Here is a 25,450-nt window from a genome sequence, read left to right as displayed (position 1 = left end):
CTCACAGACATGGATAACAGTGTCCTGATTGCTAGGGGGAGGGGAGTACATGGGAATAAATGGTAATGGAAAAATTACAATAAAGAGTAAATTAAAAAAAAGTAAATAAAAGGCTGAATGAGTCCAAGTAAGTCCTTGTGCAGGCCATTTAAGAGGAATTTCCCAAAAATCCTGAAGCACTCTGTCTCATTCAGTCATAATCCCTGCTGGTTTTCGTAGTCAGAAGTTATGGGAATTTCTTTTCCTAGTACTGGAACCTCAGATGGGTGCCCTGGTTTGGGGATGGGATACCTCACTTTTAAGGGAGGGACCTCCAAAACCTAGATATCCTTTCCAATTTTTAACCACCACACATGGTTGTGGGGCCCATGCTTTTCGGTGCTCCACCCATCCAGCCAGTCTCAATGTGATTTCTTCTTTATAAACTTACTTATAGGACTTCTGTTCAGCTACATTTCAGGTGATTCTAAATGATTAATGTTGTAATTTTAACAATAATTTTGATGTGGTACTGAGAGGAGGCAAATACCACATTTACCTACTTCAACATCTTGATCCAGAGTTATTATTTTTTACAGCTAAGTATATCCATTTTGTCCAGATTGTCCAATTTATTTGCAAATAATTTTTATAGTATTTTATTGTAACACTTTTATTTTTGTGGTGTCATTTGTCATTTCTCTTCTTTCGTTTCTGATTTTATTTATTTAGGTCCTCTCTTTTTCTTGTTGAGTCTGCCTAAATTTTTATCAATCTTGTTTATTTTTTCAATGAACCAGATCTTGGTTTCATTGATCTTTTGCAGTTTTTAAGACTCTCTTTTGTTTATCTCTGCTTTGATGTTTTTTTTCCTTCTATTCACTTTGGGCTTTGTTTGTTGTTCTTTTTCTTGTTTCTTCAGGTATAAGGTTAGAGTGTTTATTTGAGATTTTTCTTGTTTGTTGAGGTAGGCCTTTAGTGTTATGAATGCTTTTGCTGTGTCCTATAGTTTTTTTCTGTTGTGTTTTCAGTTTAATCTGTTTCAAGGTATGTTTTGATTTCTTTCTCGATCTCATTTTGAACTCCTTTATTGTTTAGTAGCATATTATTTAAACTTCAAGTGTTTGTTTTTCATTTTTTCCTCATTCACTTCTTGTTTCTCACCATTGTGGTCAGAGAAGATGCTTGATATGATTTCAGTCTTCTTGAATTTATTGAGATTTTTTTGTGCCTTAATGTGTGGTCTGTTCTGGAACATGTTCCATGTACACTTGAAAAAATGTATATTCTGCTGCTTTGGGGTGAAATGCTCAAAACTCACAAATTAACTCCATCTGGTGTAATGTATCATTTAAATCCTCTCTTTCCTTGATGATTTTCTGTCTGGAAGATTTACCAGTTAATGTCAATGGGGTATTAAAGTCTTCTACTATGCTTGTATTACTGTCGATCTATCTTTGTTCATCAATATTTGCTTTATATATTTAGGTGTTTCTATGTGGATGTATAATGTTTACAAGGGTTATATCCTTTTGTTGGATTGGTCCCTTTATCGTTATATAATGTTCCTCTTCGTCTCTTATTATGCCTTTGTTTTAAAGTCTATTTTGTCTAATATAAGAATTGCCATACAGCTTTTGTTTGTTTGTTCCCATTTGTATGAAATATAAAAGTCATGTGGCAATGACTTTTTAGATTCCATCACCAAAGGCACAATACATGAAACAAATCATTTAGCTTCACTGTAGCTAAAAAACTTCTGCTCTGCAAAAGACATCATCAAGAGAATAACACAAGCCATAGACTGGGAGAAAATATTTACAAGACACATATATGATAAAGAACTTGCACACAAATATATACAAATAACTTCAACAATAAGAAAATAAGCAACTTGACTTAAAAATTTCCCAAAGAGCCTGGACAGACAATGAGATACCAATATATACCTATCAGAGTGGCCAAAATGCAACATTGGCAATATCAAGTGTTGATGAGGATGTAGAGCAATACGAACTCGCATTCATTGTTGATGAAAATGCAAAATGGTATAACTGCTTTGAAAGATAGTTTGGCAGTTTCTTACAAAACTGAACTTACTCTTATTATGCAATCCAGCCATTGTACTCCTTGGTATTTACCCAAACTAACTGAAAATTCATGTTCACACAAAAGCCTGTTCATGTATGTTCATATCAGCTTTCTTCATAATTACTAAAACTTGGAAGCAACCAAGATGTTCCTCAGAAAGGAAAGATGAATAGGCAGAGAACAAAATATTTTTATGGCAATGAAACAACAGTGTATGATATTAAAATGGTTGATGCATGTCATTACAGTTTTGTCCAAACTCATAAAGCTATGGTCTTTGAATGATAATGATGGGTCAATGTAATTTTACAAGCTTAAGAAATGTACCACTCTAGTGCTGGATTTGAAAGTGGGAGAAACTATGCATATGTCGTGGTGGGAGGTATAAGAGAAATCTCTGTAGTTTCCATTCAATTTCATTATGAACCATAAGCTTCTCTAAAACTTAAAGTTTGTTAAACACACACACACACACACACACACACACACACACACAGAAGGATGAAAAGATTTGATTATACAAAACCAGTCAATTCTATTCAGCAAGTATTACCATAAATAAAATAAAATGAAATAACATTCTGAAATATATTTTATTGATTATGCCATTACAGTTGTCTCATTTCCCCCCCTTATTCCCATCCACCCTGCACCCTCCTCACCCACATTCCCCCCATTTAGCTCATGTCCCTGTGTTGTACACATAAGTTCTTGCTTCTACATTTCTTACACTATTCTTAACCACCCCCTCTATTTTGTACCTACTATTTATGCTTCTTATTCCCTGTACCTTTTCCCCCACTCTCACCCCTCCCCCTCCACACTGATAACCCTCCATGTGATCTCCATTTCTGTGATTCTGTTCCTGTTCTAATTGTTTGTTTTGTTTTGTTTCTGTTGCTTTAGGTTTCATTGTTGATGTTGTGAGTTAGTTGTCATTTTATTGTTCATAGTTTTTTATCTTTTTTTTCTTAGATAAGTCTCTTTAACCTTTCCTATAACAAGGGCTTGGTGATGATGAACTCCTTTAACTTGACCTTATCTGGAAAGCACTTTATCTGCCCTTCCATTCTAAACGATAGCTTTGCTGGATAGGGTAATCTTTGATGTAGGTCCTTACCTTTCATAACTTGGAATACTACTTTCCAGCCCTTTCTTGCCTGCAAGGTTTCTTTTGAGAAATCAGCTGATAGTCTTATGGGAACTCCTTTGTAGGTGACTATCCCCTTTTCTCTTGCTGCTTTTAAGATTCTCTCCTTATTTTTAGTCTTGGGTAATTTAATGATGATGTGTCTTGGTGTGTTTCTTCTTGGATCCAACTTCTTTGTGACTCTCTGAATGTCCTGGACTTGCATGTCTATTTCCTTCACCAGATTGGGGAAGTTTTCATTTATTATTGTTCAAATAAGTTTTCAATTTCTTCCTCTTTCTCTTCTTCTTCTGGCACTCCTATGGTTTGAATGTTGGATCACTTAAAATTGTCCCAGAAGTTCCTACACTTCTCCTCATTTTTTTTGAATTTTTGTTTCTTCATTCTGTTCTGGTCGAATGTTTATTTCTTCCTTCTGTTCCAAATTTTTATTTTGAGTCCCAGTTTCCTTCCCGTCACTGTTGGTTCCCTGTACATTTTTCTTTATTTCACTTTGCATAGCCTTCACTTCTTCCTCTATTTTGCAACCATACTCAACCATTTCTGTGAACATCCTGATTACCACTGTTTTGAACTCTGAATCTGATAGGTTGGCTATCTCTTCATCACATAGTTATATTTTTTTTCTGTAGCTTTGATCTGTTCTTTCATTTAGGCCACTTTTTTTTTGTTTCAGGCACCTTTTAAGTAGTAAGGTGTGGAGCCTTAGGTATTTGCCAGGGCAGGGCAACCCTCTTTGATGTGTTGTGGCACTGTATGTGGAGGAGGGATCTGAGAGGGAACAATGAATCCTGATTTGCTCTTGGCAGGCTTTCAGTCACTTCCTCCACTACCCACAAGCAAATTGGGCCCTTCTGGTGCTGATTGCTGCGTGGGTGGGTTTGTGCACATTCTAGCACCCTGTGGGTCTCTCTGACAAACTCTTTTGTGAGGCTGCAAGTTTCTCCCACTGTCTCAACCCCTACAGGTTTTTTTAGTCAAATGTTTTGAGGCTTTATTTCCCCATGCTGGAACCCTGGGTTGTACAGTCTTGCTCGCTCCTCAGTTGTTCCTCCTGGTTTATCCGCATGTAAATGTGGGACTGTCCAGTCTGCCAGCCACCACCTTGCCCACCCAGGTCCTTCAGCTGCTACCTTGCCATGAGTCTTCTCTGCCCCAGCTGCCTGTTTCCATCCTTCCTACCAGTCTGGATGAATGTTTCTTCTGTAACTCCTTGGTTTTCAGACTTCTATACAGTTTGATTTTCTGGCAGTTCTGGTGTTTTTTGTTTTTAAATTTGTTGTTGTCCTTCTTTTGGTTGTGTGAGGAGGTACAGTGTTCCTATGTATGCCTCCATCTTGGCCAGAAGTCAGCAGTGGGTTTCTTAAAATAACATTTAAAAATAAATTATGCCCTGGTTAGGTGATTCAGTTGGTTGGAGCATCATCCCATACATCAAAAGTTTGCAGCTTTCATTCCCAGTCACAGAACCTAGGTTGCAGTTTCAATCCTTGGCCAGGGCATGTATAGAAGCCAACCGATCAATGTTTCTCTCTCTCTCTCTTTTTCTCTCTCTGAACATCAATAAAAAGATATCCTTGGGTGAGGATTTAAAAATAATAATAAAATAAAATAAGATTTAAAACATTTGAAAACATATTAAAATTATAACATTATACCATTAATTTTTACTGTTGCAAATATAATCTCACCAACTTAACTACCCCCATGCCACAACATTTGCTCCAATATGAACAACTTTCCACAAACCACCACCATCACCTGGTCCTTGTGTCTCCACAGAGGGAGCAGCTAAAGTCAGCAGGATGTAGAGTCTAGCTATGTAGGGGTCCCTAATCTCTGGGCCCAGAACTAGTACCAGTCTGTCCAGGCCTGTTAGGAACCAGGCCACACAGCAGGAGGTGAGCTTGAATGTAATGCTCTTGAACCCTGAAACCATTTCCCCACCCCTGGTCCATGGAAAAACTGTCTTGCACAAAATCAGTCCCTGGTACCAAAAATGGTTGGGAACCACTGATCTATGCTGTTTTCTCAGTCCTAAAAGAAGCATACTCCTCCCTTCCACAGCCAGGGAGGAAAAACCACTGGTTTTTCCATCCTTGCTGGAAGGGCTTTTACAAAGTGCTTCTTTTGGTTATGGTGTTATCAAGCTTCTAGGCATTTTTTTTCAATTTTGGATTACCAGTACAGATGTAGCTTTTCACTGTAGGCAGTTAATAACTTCACTTGTTTTCCAACTGCCCTCATCTCTCTGAATTTAACTTCCTATAGGTGGGATGGAAGTAGCTAGTCAGGAGGCTCCTGTTTTTCCTGTATTTCCCATGGCTCTCACAGTATCCAGACCTCAGTTTACCTTCATCTCGAATTTTTTATACTTGGGCTCCACATTCCCAAATACATTACACCAGGAGCACAAAATTCAATCAGAACATCTTTTTTCCATCCTTCACTGTCTCATCAAAGCTCTGTGCTACCGCTAGTTTCAGGCCCATGGGGCTTTGTGAACTGAGGGCTTATTTCACATATTCCTCCAGGTTGCCAGCAAAATTGTTTCTCCTACATGCCACCTGCATGACAAACTGCCTTCCTTCATCAGCTCAGAAAGATACAACTCCAGGAGTGCTTTCCAAGCCACAAAATTGGAAAAGTTATGGTCCAAAGTCTTGCAGCCAGCTATGGCAAAGATGAGATTCTCTCCAGCAGCCAGAAACTTTCATGTCACTTATTTTGTTTTTCCTATTGTTAGATTCTTTTCCATTTGCATAGTTATTTCAAAACAAGTCACCAATGGATCATTTTCTTACATCAAATCTTTTTTTAACTTTTTAAGTTTTAAAAAATATATTTCTTACATAAAATCTTCATTTGCCTTTTCTTATGAGGGCAGAATGTTTACCTGAACATATTTCTTTAATCTTGCCACTGACAATTTTTTTGTACTACATCAGGGTTGTCAAACTCATTTTCACTGGAGGCCACATCAACCTCATGGTTGCCTTCAAAGGGCTGAATGTAATTTCAGGACTGTATAAATGTAACTACTCACAGTTAAGCGAGACCTCAGCCCTGCCACTGGGTAGAAATAAGGTGCAGGGCTGGATACAACAAGGTGAAGGGCCGGATTCAGCCTGCAGACCTTGTGTTTGCTACCTGTGTACTATGTAGTTGTTTCAATGATCTATTGCTGCATAACAAAATCACCAGAAAACACAGTAGCTTGAAACAACACTATTTCTCATGATTCTATGGTCTGATGGATGGTTCTTCTACTGGTCTCACCTTCATCTAGGGGCTGGAATGCCTCAGCTCCTATGCCCCACAAGGCCTCTGTTTCCCTACTTTGTGTTTTGTCCTTCTAGGCCTCCCCACGTAGCCTCTCTCTGCAGGCCGGCTTGGTCTTCCTTACAGCACAGCAGTTGGGTTACAATAGCACCAATGTGAGGCTTCCAGCCTTCCCAAGAACTGACACAATGACACTTCTGCTGCATTCTATAGGACACACAAGTTTTGAAGTCAGCAAAGATATAAGGGGAGGGGAAATTGCCTCTATTTCATGGCACAAGGGACAACAAAGGATCTGTGGTTCTCTTTAACCAAACACAGTAGCGTGCCACAGTCCTGTTCCCAAACTTGCTACTCTGAGGCAAAGTTTAACCAAATGAACTCCTCTCCAGCATTGTGTATTTCTTCACCAAATACTCCTTATGGCCACACTTGTGTTCAAGTTACTGGCAGCTTTTAGGAACCCTGAGTGCAGTTCACTGAACAAGTCTTTGCAGATCCCAGCACAGAAGTATCTCAGTTACTAGTGAACTTTTCACCTTCTTCCTTAGCCTGGGAAGCTGACTCCAGCTACTTCTTCATGTGAATTCCACCTATCACAAGCACTGGGTTCTTCTCCAGTTCAAAACTTCTTCGGGTTGGAGCAACACTAACTTCGCAATTTTTACAGGTGTTCTAGAAACAGAAGCAAGAAATGATATGTAGATATAGAGATATAAGGATATTCATTATAGAAATTGGCTCACTCAGTTATAAAAGCCAAAAAATCAACAAGAAAGTCAACACCCTCACAGACACACTCAGAAATAATGTGTTACCAGCTATCTGAGCATCCCTTAGCCTAGTCAAATTAACACATGCAATGAAATAAAATAATATTTAATTATTCACCATTGAGTGCTAGGCACTCTTCTGCAATAATGTCACATGTGAATGAGCTTTAGTGCTTGGTAACAAACTACTCCAAATCTCAGTAGACAACCAAAAAATTTCTTTCTTATAGCCAAATGCCTTCTCTTTTCTATACCATGCTTTTTTTATGCCATTCTTCCTGGCACTCATAACTACTTTGCCTACCTGGTGTCTCCCTTAGTAAAGGGTGGGGTGGGAATAATTTCCTTGGTGTGACTGTAGGGACCTGAGCAGTAATGATAAAGCAGTGGGTAAGACCACAACCAACTCTCTAAAGTGAGTCCAGACATCTATTGTTTCTTCTTTTTCTTTCACTGCCCAAGGTAATCAGGAGTTCACCATTTCAAATGGCTGGTTGCTAACCCATGCGTTCTCAGGGCAATAGTAACATCTCCTATGCTGGGTTTGTATGTGATTAGTGCAATTATTATTAGTAGCCAAGACATCATGTCTGGCATGCTATTATGACCCTCCCTCCTGCAAAATAACTGTGTGTTAGTGTATATGCATGTGTATGCATGTGTACACAGTCAGCCCTTGGTAAACCGTGGAACTATTTGTATGTTTCCCCACCAAGTCATTGTTTTTATATCCTCCACCATCTGGGTAGCTTTCCTGTATCCTAGAGGGTGAGTATCACCTCTAGATTCCAGAAATAATACATATTACTGCCACCACTGGGGGTCATTTATTAGAATAAGAACTTGATACATGAACTCTTGCATTTCATCCTTATCACAGCTCACTGAGTTATGTATTGTGATTCCTATTTTACATATTAGAAAATCTGGGGCTAGAAATGTTCATTTAGTTTCCCAGACACAAGTTAGAAAAGGTACCATGAATCTCATCAGCTTTGGAAAATAGAAGTCTTTCTCTAAATTTTAGTACGGTCTCATTTTTCTGTAATTAAATATGTCTAATTTCATGTAATATTCAATGCTCCAAATTCATTTCAAGTTAAATGCTTCTCCTGACAGATTTGTTCTCTAAATGATAGAAATATCTGATGTCAGATCTGGGGCAGGAAATGTATAAGATGCACCTAAGATATCTGAACCTTAAAGTTAAGAAAACCATCAAAGATCACAGCATAGTCTTTTCAGCTTTTTTTATTGTTCAGTTACAGTTGTCCCACTTTTTTCCCCATTGCTCTCCCCTGCCTTGTCCACTCCCACTTAAACAGTCAACCATCTCCCACATGCCCACGCCCATGAGTCCTCTATTGATGTTCATTGGCTTCCCCTTTCCCCATCTTTCCTTCATTATCCTCCTCCTCCCCCATCACCCCTCTGGTCACTGTCAGCTTGTTCTTTATTTCCAAGTTTCTGTTCTATTTTGCTCATTTGTTTGTTTTGATGATTAGGTTCCACTTATAAGTGATATCATATAGTATTTTTAAAAGAACAAAGGTTCCAACCTGAGGGTGCACCAATTCACTGAATGTGGAGCAATCTGAGCATCAAAAAGAAGGATGAGCACAATCAAATATACTCGTATAGAAACTTATGGGTACATAATGATGCAAATAAATTAAAAATTACAAATAAAACACCCAAACCTATTGGCTTTCTTGGAGGGTGCCAGGACACCTACACATTATTCTAAAGATGGGTACACAAAGGGGAAGATTCTAGCATCTAGTCTGACTTTCCTATATAGTCCGTACTTCAGAATAACCAAACAGTTGATAGGGGAAAATTCTTCATGGTAAGAAAAGCCTGGCTAATTAATGCTAAAGTAATTATATTGTTAGAAAATAAAAATTGTGCAACCCCTAAAGAAATCGTGAGGCCTGAGAACAATCATCACTGGCTGTTAAAAGCCAAAGTAGCAAAGTAAAGACCTCAGAGACCCATCACACAAATGGAATGCGAAGACACTGCTTGGATCCTGATTGGAATATATCAACTGAAAAGTTTGTGTTTTTAGCCAAGGGAGAAAAATCAAAGATGGAGTGCCTATTAAACATTAGATATTATGGAAATAGTATTGTTTGGTTGGTGTGATAATAGCATTGTGGTTATGTTTTTTTTTTTAAGCCCTTTTCTCACACAGACTGAAGTACTTACCAGTACAGTGATCGATGTCTGGGATGTACTTTAAAATACTCCAGGAAACACAGTGGCGGGGAAGAATAGGTAAAACACAAAAGGCAGAATATCGGTAATTGTTGAGATGAGGGAATGGAATGAGTAAATGGGTGTTCATTTCTGTATTCTTTCTATTTTTGTACATATGTATAATTTTACATAATATATGACATTTTCTAAAATTTTTAACATTTTTTATGGAAAAATTAAAGCTTCTCTCCAACTTGGCTTTTCTTTGGGATGGAAGGTTACAGATGGGAAAGGAAGGTTCCCCTCTCTCCTGGAGTACTCCTCACCTCGCCTTCCACTCACACAGTGACCCCTGCAAAGGGGACCAGAGAAAGGACAGCAACTATCTCACCTAACAGGTGATTTGGGATCTAATGGTGGTGTTTTCTGGTCCTGGTAGGTGTTCAAAGTTGACTTCTTTATGGTGAAGGAAGATTTTGTTATTTTTTAAAGACTCTCCTCTGTTTGGTCTCTCTCACTCACAGGTTCCCTAATGTGCACAATGCCCATCCCTGCCTCCAGCCCAGGCTGGGAATTTCCAGCAATGTGTCCCCCACTCACACATATACACAGACTGTTGCTAGCCAAATGTCCCTACCATAGTTTTCTCAGATGAAGACTGTTTCAAGATGGTTTTAGGATGATTCCCTCTTCCACATAAACATCTCATCTAATCCAATGCCCTATCAACAGGGTAGAGCATATTCCTTGACTTTGAGGTCCTTTCATTAGTTTCCTTTCCAAATTATCCCAAGAGAAACAAATAGGTACACTTGACTGAGGTAAACAATCTGAGACAGGGGTGGGACTACAGTGGATTCACACATTACCTGGGGGCTAGTGCCATTTCTTTGCTAAGGGTTATCTAGAAAGGAACCTGTCCTATCTTCTCCTATCATCCTTTCCCTTTATTAAAAATTTTTATTTTTGATTTTAGAGAGAGGGGGAGGGAGGAAGGACAGGGAGAGAAACATAGACATGAGAGAGAAACATCCATTAGCTGCCTTCTGTACATACCCCTGCTGGTGCTACAGAAACTCCCCCGAGGGTCTTGTTACTCTGGATTCTTTTTGCCTACCATCGGTAGGAATTGTGGCTCTCAGTGCTAGAGTTTGGTAAAAAGGAAAGGAACTATTTATTCAGAAGTTATACAGGTTTAGAGTAATGGCAGAGTGTCACCGTTAAATCCCAAAGTCCCTTTAAAACACCCACAAACATGCACATACAATCCTGCCTATCCTTGCCAAACCAGACCAATCAGGGGCACCGTATCTCAGGAAAAGAAAGTCTATAATTCGGCTTAACCCAAAACCGTGTGGCACTTCCTCATGGTGGGCTGGTAGAAAACCTCCTCCATTCTTTCAAACCATGTGGCCAAGGCAGACAGCCTCATACGGCTGCTACATCCTGTTTTTCACCTGCTTTCTAAGCAGCATGGTCAAGAGAGACTCTCTCTCTGCTCCCAAGCTGTGTGGTCAAGCCCCAGCATGGCTGCTGCACCTGGGTATAAATCCTAGAGTGGATCTGCCTCCATAACCCATTTCCGACTCCTCCCACACTGGGCTACACCTGCCAGTAGTCTGATTTCTTCTGCCTTTCTCAGCTGCCATCATTAGTCCCAGCGACCATGGCCCCATGACACAGAAGCTACATCTGCACTGCTATTGCAGGTGCAGGTAGCCCCTCTGGCTACATCACATCATGGGTTCCAGTCACACCCATCTCCCTGGCTCCAAGCAGGCACAGGTTTTAACATTGCTAAAACACTGACCAAGGTGTGCTCTCAATGGCCCTGTTTGGCTTCCCTCACCTCTCAAGTGATAGCTATGGCAGTTTTCTCCATCTGGGGGAAACTCTAACTCAGTACCCCCTTACACGGGGACCAAACTTGCAACCCAGGCATGTCCCCTGACTGGGAATTGAATGGGAGACCTTTTTGGTTGTAGGACAATGCACAACCAACAGAGTCACACTGGTCAGGGTTCATCATTCTTCTTTAACAGGTATGCAACAAACTTCTCCAGACTAAATCCACTATTGTTGGCCTCACACAGATGGTACAAAGGCATGTGGGTACCTGATACATCTGTCAAGGGGCCTTTGGCAGCAAGTAACAGACTACAAGTGTCTGTTATTACATATAATAAGTACAGAGGTAGAAAGCTTCATATTGATCTAGTGGTATGATGATATCAGGACTCTGGGTTAGCATCTCTTCATTTTTTCTTCTTTTGATTACAAGGTGGCTGCCACAGTTCCTAGCATTACATTATCCAGAGTAAAATACAAAGGCAGGTAAGAAATGGTAAATTCACACATATCCAGGGTCACGATATGCAGCAGAGCCACAGTGCTCCCACAGCTGGGACATGGCCTGGCCCACAACCTTGCTCTGGCCTCTCTCTCCCTCCCAGCCCCATCCTCAGAGCTCTCACACTGTGTAGGAAAAACCTGCTACTTATTAGTATTTACTTCCACTTTTCATGGCACATCCTCCAACAATGTGGTCAGTTCCACTCATCCGAATCCTCTTGACTTGGACCTCACTCCACCTTTATTTTCTGAAGGGCAGACACTAGGGAAGTGCCATTAACAGTGAGGGCTCTGGAGTCATACTGCCAAATTTGGGATTCCAGCTGTATCGTGCCTCATTTAATGCCCCTAACCCTCAGTTTCCTTATGTAAGAGAGCGAGGTCAAAGCGCATACTCTCAAGTTTACAGTGACCAGTAAACCAGATAATTTATGAAAAACGCCTAGTTACTTGGACTACTGAACCCCCCAGGTGCCTGTTAGCTACTGTGACTCCAAAGCCTCGCTCTAGATTAATGGCAGATCCCGCCCTCACTTACCTCCCATTCCCCTTTGCATTTGTTTCTTGCCTGTCCATCACACCTTAGCCCCGCACCTAAAGATCCAAGGTTTTTCCCGCTCCAGACTGCCCCCAGCCCTTTGCAAGCCTCTGGTTTAGCTTACCCGGCAGTTTGCCCTTTCACACTTGTTTCTCTTCGTCACGCCACACCGTGCTCACCCTATTTGCGGGAAGAGCAGCTTTACTTCAGGGAAGGTTGGTGAGGCATCAGAAAGAATGTAGCTGAATTCAAAATCGTGGTTCCTTTGGACCACACCAACACAAGGAGGAGCGTCCAGCAAAACCAAGACCCCGCGCCAAAGCGGCTGCTCAACCGGGGGGGGGGGGGGGGGGGGGGGGGGGGGGGGGGGTTGGGTGGAGGGGGGACGGGCCTTGGGCGTGTTCTCTCTTTTTGAAACACTGCGCTTGCGCGGCTGGCTCAGACCGGGACTGTTTTCCTGCAGTAGGAACGCTGGACGTAATAGACTTATACCCTCTTTTATGAGAGTAGATTTTAGGCTTACTGCTGGACTTTCTCTGCCCTCCCACCCAGTGCAGAATGTTTGATCCTCCGCCAATTAGCGCTAGAGGTGCTAAGCACTCTACAGTTGCTTGACTTGATCAAGCTGGCGGATATTTACCAAATACCGCAGGGCCAGTGCTATGCCCAAGAACTAAGAATCCTGTATACCTGTCCCTGCCATTGTTGGGCCTTAATATGTATGAATCTGTTATTTTACCTCGGAATGGGCGGTACACACCTGTACTGGGTTGTGAATGGCTTGTGCAGGAGCTAAAATGTCTTTTTTTTTTCAATCACAGTTGACATAAAATATTAGTTTAAGGAGTATGACATGCTGGTTAAACATTCATATAAGTTATAAAGTGATCACTCTGAAAAGTCTGGCACCCACCTGATATCATATATACTTATTAAAATATTATTGGCTTTTCCTGTATGTTCTACTTTACCCCCTTCCTTGCATGACTGTTATAACTGGCAATTTGTACTTCTTAATCCCTTTGCCCTTTTCCCCCATCACTCTAATCCCCTCCCATCTGGCAAATCTGGCAACCATTAATAGTTCCCTGTGTTTATCAGTTTCTGTTTTATTTGTTCACTTATTTTGTTTTATAGATCCCACATAAGTGAGATCATGGGGTATTTGTCTTTCTCTGTCTCATTTCACTTAAAATAATACCTTCTAGGTCCATCCATATTGTTGCAAATGGCAAGATTTCATTCCTTTTTATGGCTGAATAATATCCCATTATACATGTACCATGTCTTTATCCATTCTCTATCCATTTGTCTATGAATGGACACTTCCATTTCAAGGCTATGTAAATAATGATGCAATGCACACAGGGCTGCATACATGTTTTCAAATTTGTGTGTTGGATTCCTTTGGATCAATACCCAGAAGTGGAATTGCTGGGTCATAATGTAACAGGGTGCAGCCAAGAGGGGGGACCCCAAATAGGGATTTGAAATGGGGTCCAGAACTCAAGGTGTTCAGGAAATATTAGGATGTCCTCACCCCTCCCCACCACAGGTAGGTGTGAGTTGGGGGAAGGGACAAATGGAGCAGGGCCATTGAGAGCTGTTTTGCATAGCAACAGCTTTGCAGCTAACCTCTGGTGTGGTCATTTAACATATCTATAACCTTTAACTGGTTGCATAGATATAGCTGTGGCCACACTCTGAGCCAGGGGAATGAAAGTAACTTCCCCACCAAGATGTAACTGGAGGGCAGGTCCCCCGAGTTATAGCACCTGCTTGAGAGCTTGGAGATGATTGGCTACATGGCATGGGGTCACATCTGCACAGACTCATGATGGCAGCCCAGTAAAGCTGGAAGGATATTTGAGTGCTGGCAAGTGTAGCCAAATGTGGGCAAGGTCAGAAATGGGGCTGGAGAGGAAGATTGGCGCCAGGATTTAAACCCAGATGCGGCAACCCTGGGAGAGAGGAGCATGCAGCTGGGGCAGTAGAGAGAGAACCATGCGGTTTTGGCTGAGTGGAGACTCCCATTGCCATTGTGTAGAGAGGACCACACAGCTGTGGCAGTGAAGGAGAACCATGCAGCTTTGCCAGAGTGGGGACTCCTGTGGCCATTTTGCAGAGAGGACCATGCGGCTTTGCCAAGGTGGGGACCCCTGCAGCTTTAGAAAGGGGAATCACCACCTGGCTTTAGCAGAGATCCCAGCAACACAGCTGATGGTGCCGGGAACCAAGGGAGGCCTACCAGCCGGGCACGGATTACTGGGAAGAACTGGGGGCTGCCTGAGCCATGGACTTCTATTTCTTTTCTTGAGATATGGTACCCTAGACTGGGCAAAGGGGGAAAGAAGGACTGTGTGTATTTGTGGGTGTTTTAAGGGACTTTGGAATTTTGATGAAGGCATTAGGTCACTATTTTAAGTCTGTATAGCATTAAATAAACATTTCCTTTCCTTTTCACGAATCTCTGGCATTGAGAGATATCTTTCCCATAAGGTGGCAGACATAACGAACCTGGGGGGTTCCTTTCAGGTAATAGTATATTGGCCCCCCTTTGACCCCCCCACCTTCTGTAATAATAAGGTGGTTCTATTTTAAATTTTTTAAGTAACCTCCATACTGTTTTCCACAGTGGCTGCACCGATTTATAATTCCACCAATAGTGCATGAAGATTCTCTGCATCCTCACAAACACTTCTTTGTGGAGTAAATGATGATAGCCATTCTGACAAGTATGAAGTGACACCTCATTGTGGTTTTAATTTGCATCTTTCTGATGATTAGTGGTATTGGACATCTTTTCATGTGTCTATGGGCCATCTGTATGTCTTCTTTGGAGAAATGTATGTTTACATCCTTTGCCCATTTTTTAATTGGAGTTTTTTGGTGTTGACTTGTATGAGTCCTTTATAAGTTTTGGATATTAATTAATATCAAATGTATCATCGGTGAATATGTTCTCTCATTCAGTGGGTTTCTTTTCATTTTGTTATTGGTTTTCTTTGCCGTGCAAAAACAGTTTTTAGTTTGTTGTAGTCCCATTTGTGTATTAGTTCTTGTTTCCCTTCTTCGAGGAGATATCCCCACCAAAAATATAATGAGCAATGTCGAAGAGTTCGCTGCCTACATTTTCTTCTAGGAGGTTTATGGTTTCAGGTTTACATTTAAGTTTTTAATCCATTTTGGGTTTATTCTTGTATGTGGAATAAGAAAGCAATTCAGTTTCATTCTTTCATATGTATCTCTCCAGCTTTCCTGACACCATTTGTTTTTAAATATATTTTCCTGATTATGCTATTATAGTTGTTCCATTTTTTCTCCCTTTTATCCCCCTCCACCTGGTATGCTCATTCTCTCCAGCATTCCCTTCCTTTTTAGTTCATGTCCATGGGTTATACATATAAGTTCTTTGGCTTCTCCATTTCCTGTATAATTCCTAACCTCCCCATCTATTTTTTACCTACCAATTATGTTTCTTATTCCCTGAACCTTTTCCTCCATTCTCCCCCTTCCCCACTGATAAGCCTCCATCATGTGGACTCCATTTCTGTGATTCCATTCCAGTTCTAGTTGTTTGCTTAGTTTTTGTTATTATATTTTTAGACTCCATTGTTGATAATTTTGAGTTTGTGTCATTTTATGGTTCATAGGTTTGATCTTCCTCTTTTTCTTAGATAAGTCCCTTTAACATTTCATGTAATAAAGGCTTGCTGATGATGAACTCCTTTAACTTGACCTTCTCTGGGAAGCACTTTATCTGCCCTTTCATTCTCAATGAAAGCTTTGCTGGGTAGAGTAATCTTGGATGTAGGTCCTTACCTTTCATGACTTTGAATACTTCTTTCCAGCCCCTTCTTGACTGCAAGGTTTCTTTTGAGAAATAAGCTGATTGTCTTATGAGCACTCAAAGGAGGTAACTGTCTTCTTTTCTCTTGCTGCTGATGCAGATCCTGGCTCATGGCATCTGCCACATTGTGGATGAGGCATGAGAAATTCACATGGACTACTGAGTCCTGTGGAGGAAAAGGGACAGCATGGCTTTTCTCTCAAGGGAAGAAAAAGCACGGCCCTTGCCATGACTGGCCTTAATTCTTTTCTGGGCACATTACACAATGGTCCTCATTTATTATGCACAGGTTCACTTTAGGTGGTTACGTTTTACAGAAAACAAAGGAGCCAATGCTGCTAATCACTGCACAGAAGAAGGATATTTGCAAATGCAAAGAAAAAAGTGGTTGAACAGGTTATACTCATCCTTGGAAGGTTTAGCATGGATTTTAAGAATAACTTTGCAGTAAATGTTTGCTCTCTCAATTCAGGGTAAGGGAGTTTTAGCAAAAGCAAATCTCATAGCAGTCTAGGTACAGTGCAGGCCTAGATTTCCCACGGGAGAACCTATCCGTGGGTGTGGGTCCTATGCATCTCTGAGTGGGAGCTGGGCCCACACCACGCGGAATGGTCTGCTATACCCTCCCCCCCCTTGTTTTTAGTTAGGACCTCTATAGATTCCACAAAGCTTGCCTGCTACTTGCTGATCTCTCACATGACCCTGGGAAAATAATTTGCAAATGAGTCAAAGTACACAGAGCATTATTATTATCAGTAAGCAACCAGAGGCTCCAAAGACCTACACTCTCAAATTAAGCCCATTGATTACTGTCAGGCAGTAATGATCAGATAATATTCAAAGAACTCTGAAGGCCTATTCTGAGTCAGGGTCAGATAGCTGAAGGGCCATAAAATTTTGGGGAAACTAACTTATTTCAGGCTTGGACTCTTATCTTTAAATTGAGGATATTAGCAAAGCAGGTTTCACAGGAATTTATTCTTCTTTCTTAGGCCTGATTGCCCTGGGAAACCCACCCTTTCCAGCACAGGGCTGCACCCACCTCCAGCATTCTTTCAGGCTTAGGTTGAGCAGAGGAATTAAGGCAGCCAAGAGATTAGGAGACTTCTTGCAGACAGAATGAAGGCTCAGGCTATGTCAAAGCCAAGGGGCGAGGGTCCATCACCCCCTTTCTCCACAGCCCCAAAAGTCCTTCCTTGAAGGCCTCCTCTTGATCATTCCTGTCTTAGGTCATCCTTCCCTTGAGGAATCTTACCCATTACTGACTAATCGATTAAGCACTGGGGGCCAGGCAGGATGAAGTAGAAGGAGCAGAGGCGGTGCTTCTGCCAGGGAGATAAGCTTTGTCTCCTCAGTGGCTTAGGGTCCCAAGATCTCTCACTCAACCTTAGCCATTGGGGGGGTTACAGCTTCTGAAACCAGGCAGAGTGGTTCCCAACATATAATCTCCCCCTTTTTTGTTTGTGAATGCAATTGCAGCTGTTAAGCCTGTGAAACCTACTATTTGCTGTTCCTGAACACAATCTTAAGAAAACAGCCTCTGTATATATCATATAGCACAAATAAGTATTAAGACAAGGAGGCATCCAAGGGTTGCCATGACCCAAACTCATAAATCCAGTCCATAGAACCAGTTTTTAGGGTTCAGCCATTGTAAGATTATTGTGGAGGGTCTGGAACACTTTTTGTTTGGTAAGGCCTTTGCTTGAACATTAAGGGCCTTGAGGTCCCCCCATGTGGTGGGGACATACCTAAAGGGAACATTATGGGACACTGAAGGGTTATTGTCCTCTGCAGGAGCATTTGAGCCTTGGCCCCTGTCACTGGGGCAGGCCCCATCCTCCTCCATTGGCGGACGCAGGCCCGTGAGTGATGGTGTGGGTGTCTGTTTTCCTTCTGGTTGTTCAGGGTCAGGTGGGACATCTGGTCTGTCAGTTGATCGGTTCTTGACTCCAGGTAGCAGAGCTTGGCATCTATCCCGCCCATGATAAGGCTTTACTCTTTTGGCTGGTAGCCAGACAGGATCTATAAGGATGGAAACACACACATACCCTCTTTCCCAAGTAAAGAGATCTACAGGGCCCTGCCAAGAGCCATCTCCCAGAAAATCACTATTTAAAACCTACATATAAGATGATTTTGGCTCTTTCTTCTGAAAATGTTTCTCAATTGGAGTACAGAGTGATTCATCACAATTTAGAAAATTATACGTAAACATGGTTAACATAATCAAATTTGGGGGGGAAGGACTCATGACTCCCCCTTTTTCTGTTTTTTTTTTTTTTTTTTTTTTTTTTTTTTTTTTTGTTTAAAGATTTTTAAAAGTATGATGAGCATGTTCTACAATTGCCTGGCCAGTTGGATTATAAGGTTAGGGTTAGGATATTCCAGCACTGAAGAAAAACTTGAGTAGAATAGGCAAGGTATCCAGGGCCATTATCAGTTTTAATTTGCTGAGGCTGCCCTAAATGACTAAAGGCCTGAAACCAATGGGCTTGTATTTTTTAGCAGATTCTCCTGTTAAAGCAGATGCATGTAGGGCATCAGAGTAAGTATGAATAGAAATATGAATGCTTTTGAATTTTCCAAAGGGAGCGTAATGAGTGATATCTGTTTGCCAAATTATTTGAGAACCTAGTCCTTGAGGATTAACTCCTGTAAATGGGGCTTTCTTGCTAAGGGCTTGGCAAACAGGACATTCTTTAATGTCCTGTTTAGCTCGGGAGCAAGGAATATTAGTTTTTTTTCAGAGTGTCTGGTTATTTTTGTAAGCTGCAATGAGTTTGAGCAACAAGTTAATTGCCCTGTTGTTCTCAGGACCCGGTAGCTCCTAGGTTCAGAGTTTCCAAGGAAAGTGGGAAAGATGGGGGGCACGGTGCTCCACTTAAATATGTTTTTTTTTAAAAGGACCACCTTAAAATGGAATTTAAGATGGTTCATTAGGGTATGAACCCACTATCTTCTCAGATCACTGGCCATCTGAATAAAGCGCCCATAGAGATTCAATTCCTGTCTGTGTTGATTGGATTCAGTATGTGACAAGCAGCACGAATGCCAGGGTTTTTTCCAGTTTCAAAAGCATTGCAACATTGTGACAGTTACTAAATGATTTATAGACAGGGAGTGAATACAGAATGGGTCTTCTGGGAAAATGGGTGACCCACGTCCCTGGAGGGACTGAGCAGGACAGCATGAGATTGCATTGCACTACTCAGAATAGCATGTGATTCAAAACTTATGAACTCTTTACATATGAAATTTTCCATTTAATGTTTTAAGACCACAGTTGATCACAGGTAAGTGAAGCCTTAAAAAGTGAAACCTCAGGTTAGAGGGTACTAACATACATACTGATTACAACGTCACAGTATGGTTTGAAGACATGAAAATTGGGGACATTTTATGCCAAATGACCCCACCCAGAGAATAACAGTGGTAATTGGTGTGACTTTCCAGCAGGATCAAGAAGTATTAGGGAGAGTTTCTGGTACATGGGCTTTCACAGAGAGCAGCCAGCGTTCCAAGCTGTGTAAAAGCTAGGTTGTGGGAATTTACAAAAGGTGATTCCAGAGTCAGATATTTGTCAGTATTTTCAACTAACACTGCTTGGTGCAGTTTGAAGGGTGCCAGAGACTAATAACCTTCAGGGTCTTGGAACATGGCCCACCAGAAATCCAAAAAAGGTCTCTGGTGCCTCAGCTTTAACTTTAAAATTCATGTAAATGTTGTATTCTACTGTATAACAACTATGTTTAGCATAAAAAGTGTTCTAAAGTAATTATCATCTGATAAACTTGACACTTCAAGAAGATACACTAGGTTTTGGCCTTTTGCTTCAAAGTTCCCCCTCTCCCTTCTCCACTCCAGCAAGTGCTGCACCCTCACCACCCCCCACCCCACACACCTCTCCGGTATGAATCCTCCAATGTGAGAAGCACTATTGGATGAATATAAGGTGATAAGATATGGGATTTAGTTTTCAAAGACTTTAAATAGCAAGCTAATCGGTTTAGACTTTATATTGTAAGTAATTTGCATGTCACTTAAATATTTTTGAGCAGAGGAGTGAAATTGTGAAAGAATGTCTTGGCAAGGTTAGAATGGAAGCTGTGATGGGTAGTTTGGAGGGGAGAGAGACCAGAAGCAAGCAAACAAGTCAGGTTATGCAGTAAACCAGACAATACAGTAGGGACTTAAACCTTAGGTGGCAACAGGAATGTACAGGATGGAGACAGTAAATACTAGGCTATAAACCCAGATCCTGTCCCTCTATCCTCTCTTCATCTTTACCTGAAGATTTATATTTAGAGAGTGATGCTCCTAACATAACACCCTGGGCTTTGTCCCAAAAGTAATATCAGAAGTTAGCCCTGTGTGGAGCACCTCTGCATTTCTTATTGAACAGCCTTATTTGAGACTTTAATTAAAGTAACTCAAAATCCTTCTTAACAAAGTCCTCTCAAAACCCAAGGCCAGGGAGAAAAATATTTCTACTGATATTCAATAATGCTTTCTATAACTTTATGGTCAGAGCTATTTAAACCCATTATGTATTCCTCTTCTCCTTTTCTGCTTGTAGTATCAAAGCTAAGTATTGTGTATTGTTTTCATTTTCATTGGCCACCAGTTTTTGATACGTTTTTTTTTTTTCCTGTTGTCACTGCTTCTTGCTAATTTTAAGTACAAGCCCTTAAGTAAAGTCAAACTACCTGGATTCAACTCCCTACTCTGACATTAACTAGTTGAGTAGCATTGGAAGTTTATTTAAACCCTCTGTGTTTTCATCTTCTCAGTTATAAAATGGAGATAATAACAGGGCCTCTCCATCCTATAGGATTCTTGTAAGAATCAGATCATCTTAGTACCATAAATAATTTAGCACTTTGCACGCCACATTACAAAAGCCTAAAAACAGTTAAGCTACAGCTAATATTAATTGCATTTAGTTCTCCTATGGTTTTGTTTCCTTAGATCCCCTTTAGAAATAGCTGTGATATAAATCTATCAATAAAAAAATAAAATATAATAATAAGTAAGGTTGAGCCTAACTGTGGATCAAATTTTAAGTTTTAGGACTTTGGCGATTGGAAGACAGAGATAAGGAAGGTCAGGAATGATTATGCATTATGAGGAGAAACATGACTATTCTGTGCTTGAGACACTTAAAGTTATGCAATTTGATGGGGTACACATTAGTGTGTTTATTGTGGGGCTGGGCAGGGTTACATTATAAGCAGGACAAGTACCTCTCAAAGGCATCTTATTCCAGGGTATAACTTTCCTTGGCATTCATTCATTTAATAAATATTAACTGAGCAGCAGCCCAGAAGCTGAATTACCTTTGTAAATTCATTCAGAAAATATCAGGCTTGGTACAGATGCATAATCACTAATTTTACATTTTCCAATCATCATACATTTATAAAGGAAACATTTCTTTTTAATTTTTTTAAATTTTAGTCATTGTTCAAGTACAGTTTTATGCCTTTTATTCCCATTCCAGCCCACCCTCCCCTCTCTCCCCACTGCCCTCCTATTTCCACCCGCTCTAGTCTTTGTCCATGTGTCCTTTATATTTGTTCTATAAGCCCTTCCCATTCTCCCCTGAAATTCCCTCTTCTTTGCCCTCTGGTCACTGTCAGCCTGTCCTCTATTTCTGTGTCTGACTATATTTTGCTTGTTTCTTTGTTTTGTTGCTTAGGTTCCTGTTAAAGGTGAGATCATATCGTATTTGTCTTTCACTGCCTGGCTTATTTTGCTTAGCAGAATGCTTTCCAGCTCCATCCATGCTGTTGCAAAGGGTAGGAGCTCCTTCTTTCTTTCTGCTGCATAGAATTCTATTGTATAAATGTACCATAGTTTTTTGATCCATTCATTTACTGATGGGCATCTAGGTTGCTTCCAGCACCTAGCTATTGTAAATTGTGCTGCTATGACCATCGGGGTGCAAAGGTTCTTTTGGATTGGTGTTTCCGGGTTCTTAGGATATAGTCCCAGCAGTGAAATTGCAGGGTCAAAAGGCAGATCCATTTTTAGTTTTCTGAGGAAGTTCCATACTGCTTTCCATAGTGGTTGTACCAGTCTGGAGTCCCACCAACAGTGCACTAGGATCCCCTTTTCTCCACAACCTCTCCAACACTTGTTGTTTGTTGTTTTGTTTATGATGGCCATTCTGATAGGTGTGAAGTGCTGTCTCATTGTGGTTTTAATTTGCATCTCTCTGATAGCTAGTGATATTGAACATCATTTCACGTATCTTTGGATTTTCTGTATGTCGTCCTTGGAGAAGCGTCTGTTCAAGTCCTTTTCCCATTTTTTTAATTGGGTTGCTTGTCTTCTTAGAGTGGAGTCGTGTAAGTTCTTTATATATTTTGGAGATTAAACCCTTGTCTGAGGTATCATTGGCAAATAAGTTTTCCCATACAGTTGGTTCTCTTTTTATTTTGATACTGTTTTCTTTAGCTGTGCAGAAGCTTTTTATTTTGATGAGGTCTCATTTGTTTATTCTTTCCTTATAAAGGAAACATTTCTAGTGAGCATAAGCTAATATCTTTTTCTATTTGAGTAGCCAATATTATTTGGAAGATTACTTAGTGAGTGTAGACTCAAATCACAGGAATTTGAGTAAAACATATTACCTAGTCATGAAGAGAGTCCCCTGAAATGCATCTGTCCTATAAGAGAAAACACTCTGCTAGAGACCATTTGCTCACATCCCCAAAACCCCATGTGCCTCTCTCCATAACAGTACAAAGTGCACCCTAATAATACTTGCATCTGAAACCAAGTTTCTCTGATTACTCTGTCCAGAGTACATGGAGACATACTACTTTTGCTCATTAAGCCACACTCTAGTGGACATGGGGCATATTCTGTTTCCGCACATAGTAGTCAATAACTAATCAAACTGAATTTTCAGACAGTGCTACTGTCAGTGACTCCATGAGGTATTCCATAATGTTTGAAAATGGAGAAGTGAATTTAGGAAATCAGTAGAAGCTGGATATATGGGTTTGATCACCACTGGTGAAAGAACTAAACTTATGGTAAGTGGTAAAATTTCTGAAGAAGTGAATAGTTAAAAAATAAATAAAAAGTAAGGTGACATCCACATGCAAAAGAATGAAGTTGGAAAAGTTCTGACCAAGATGGAGGCATAGGTAGATACATTTCACTTCCTTGTACAACCCAAATAAGGATAACAACAAAGTTAAAAACAAAGAACAATCAGAACATCCAGAAAAAACAAACTCTATGGAATTCTAACAACCAAAGTGTGGAAGAAGAAACATTCACCCAAACTGGTAGGAGAGGCAGAGACAGGAAGCTGGGGTGGAGAGGGCATAGGACAAGGCAGCTTGCTAACCAGGAAGGGACAGGCAGTGGCTGTTGGACAGGGATATCCCACATTCACATATGGATAAACTGGGAGGAACAACTGAGGAGCAAGACAAACTACACACCCAGAGTTTCATGTGGGGAAATAAAGCCTCAAAACCTCTGGCTGTAAAAAACTGTGGGGGTTGTGGCAATGGGACAAACTCCCACCCTCACAGAAGAGTTTTCTGGAGAGACCCACAGAGTCCTACAATGTATACTAAACCACCCACCCAGGAATCAGCACCTGAAAGGGCACAATCCAGTTGGGGGAAACAAGGGAAGTGATGAAAAGTGGGGCCAGAGCTGAGAAGACTAGTAAGTGGCATTCCCTGACCCCTCCCCAACATATGCAATGATGTGGGTTTCCTGCCCTGGCAAAAACCTAAGGCTTTTTCCCTTACTACATAACAGGTGCACCCACACGAAGAAATATGGCCCAAATGAAAGAACAGATCAAAGCTCCAGAAAAAGAATTAAGTGATGAAGAGATAGCCAACCTATCAGATGGAGAATTCAAAACATTGGTGATCAGGATGCTCACAGAAATGATTGAGTAGGGTAGCAAAATAAAAGAAGAAATGATGGCTATTGAAAGTGAAATAAAGGAAAATATACAGGGAACCAAAAGTGAAGGGAAGGAAACAGACTGAAATCAATGATTTGGAACAAAAGAAAGAAATAAACATCCAACCAGAACAGAATGAAGAAACAAGAATTTAAAAAAATGAGGACAGGTGTAGGAACTTCTGGGACAATTTTAAGTGATCCAACATTCGAATTATAGGAGTGCCAGAAGAAGAGGAAGAGGAAGAAATCAAAAACTTATTTGAACCAATAATAAAGGAAATCTTCCCCAATCTGGTGAAGGAAACAGACATGCAAGTCCAGGACACTCAGAGAGTCACAAAGAGGTTGGATCCAAGAAGAAACACTCTAAGACACATCATCACTAAATTATCCAAGACTAAAGATAAGGAGAGAATCTTAAAAGGAGACAGTTACTTACAAAGGAGTTCCCATAAGGCTATCAGCTAATTTCTCAAAGAAATCTTGCAGGCAAGAAGAGGCTGGACAGAAGTATTCCAAGTCATGAAAGGTAAGGACCTACATCAAAGATTACCCTATCCAGCAAAGCTATCATTTAGAATGGAAGGGCAGATAAAGTACTTTCCAGATAAGGTCAAGTTAAAGGAGTTCATCATCACCAAGCCCTTATTATATGAAATGTCAAAGAGACTTATCTAAGAAAAAAGAAGAAGATCAAAAGTATGAACTATGAAATGAAAACTAACAACTATCAACAACTGAACCTAAAACACACACACACACACACACACACCAAAAAAAAAAAAACAAGCAAGCAACTAGAAAAGGAACAGAATCATAGAAATTGAGATCACATGGAGGGTTATCAGTGGGGAGGGGAGGAGGAGAATAGGGGGAAAAAGTACAGGGAACAAGAAGCATAATTGGTAGTTGAAAAATACACAGGGGGAGGTTAAGAATAGTATAGGAAAGGGATAAGCCAAAGAACTTATATGTACAACCCATGGATGTGAACTAAGGGAGGAAATGCTGGAAGGAAGGGGAGTGCAGGGTGGAAAGGGATAAAGGGAAGAAAAAATGGAACAACTCTAATAGCATAGTGAATAAAATATACTTTTAAAAAAGAATGAAGTTAGGCCTTGGCCAGGTGGCTCAGTTAGTTGGAGTATCGTCCCCTGCACCAGATGTTGAAGGTTTGACTCCCAGTCAGTGCACATACCTAGGTTGCAGATTTTCTCCCCAGTCAGAGAGAAAGACACTTCTCTCTCTCTCTCTCTCTCCCCCCCTCTCTCTCTCCCTCTCTCTCT

The 25,450-nt window shown here is 40.8% G+C and overlaps 1 long non-coding RNA gene across 1 annotated transcript; it reads right to left on the bottom strand.

Moving 5' to 3' along the window:
* Positions 1-4,622: 4,622 nt before the first annotated feature.
* LOC118498957 lies at positions 4,623-12,680 on the bottom strand. The gene is made up of 3 exons (XR_004901448.1): positions 12,547-12,680; positions 6,500-6,709; positions 4,623-4,796 (listed from the first exon to the last, which is right to left on the bottom strand). It is a non-coding gene; the product is annotated as an uncharacterized LOC118498957 (long non-coding RNA).
* Between the last annotated feature and the right edge of the window lie 12,770 nt (positions 12,681-25,450).

The sequence above is a fragment of the Phyllostomus discolor genome, chromosome 2 (genome assembly GCF_004126475.2).
Source record: "Phyllostomus discolor isolate MPI-MPIP mPhyDis1 chromosome 2, mPhyDis1.pri.v3, whole genome shotgun sequence".
In the NCBI taxonomy this organism is placed as follows: Eukaryota; Metazoa; Chordata; class Mammalia; order Chiroptera; family Phyllostomidae; genus Phyllostomus; species Phyllostomus discolor.
Note: the sequence above shows the minus strand (reverse complement) of the source record. Positions and strands in the feature narration are given on the sequence as shown.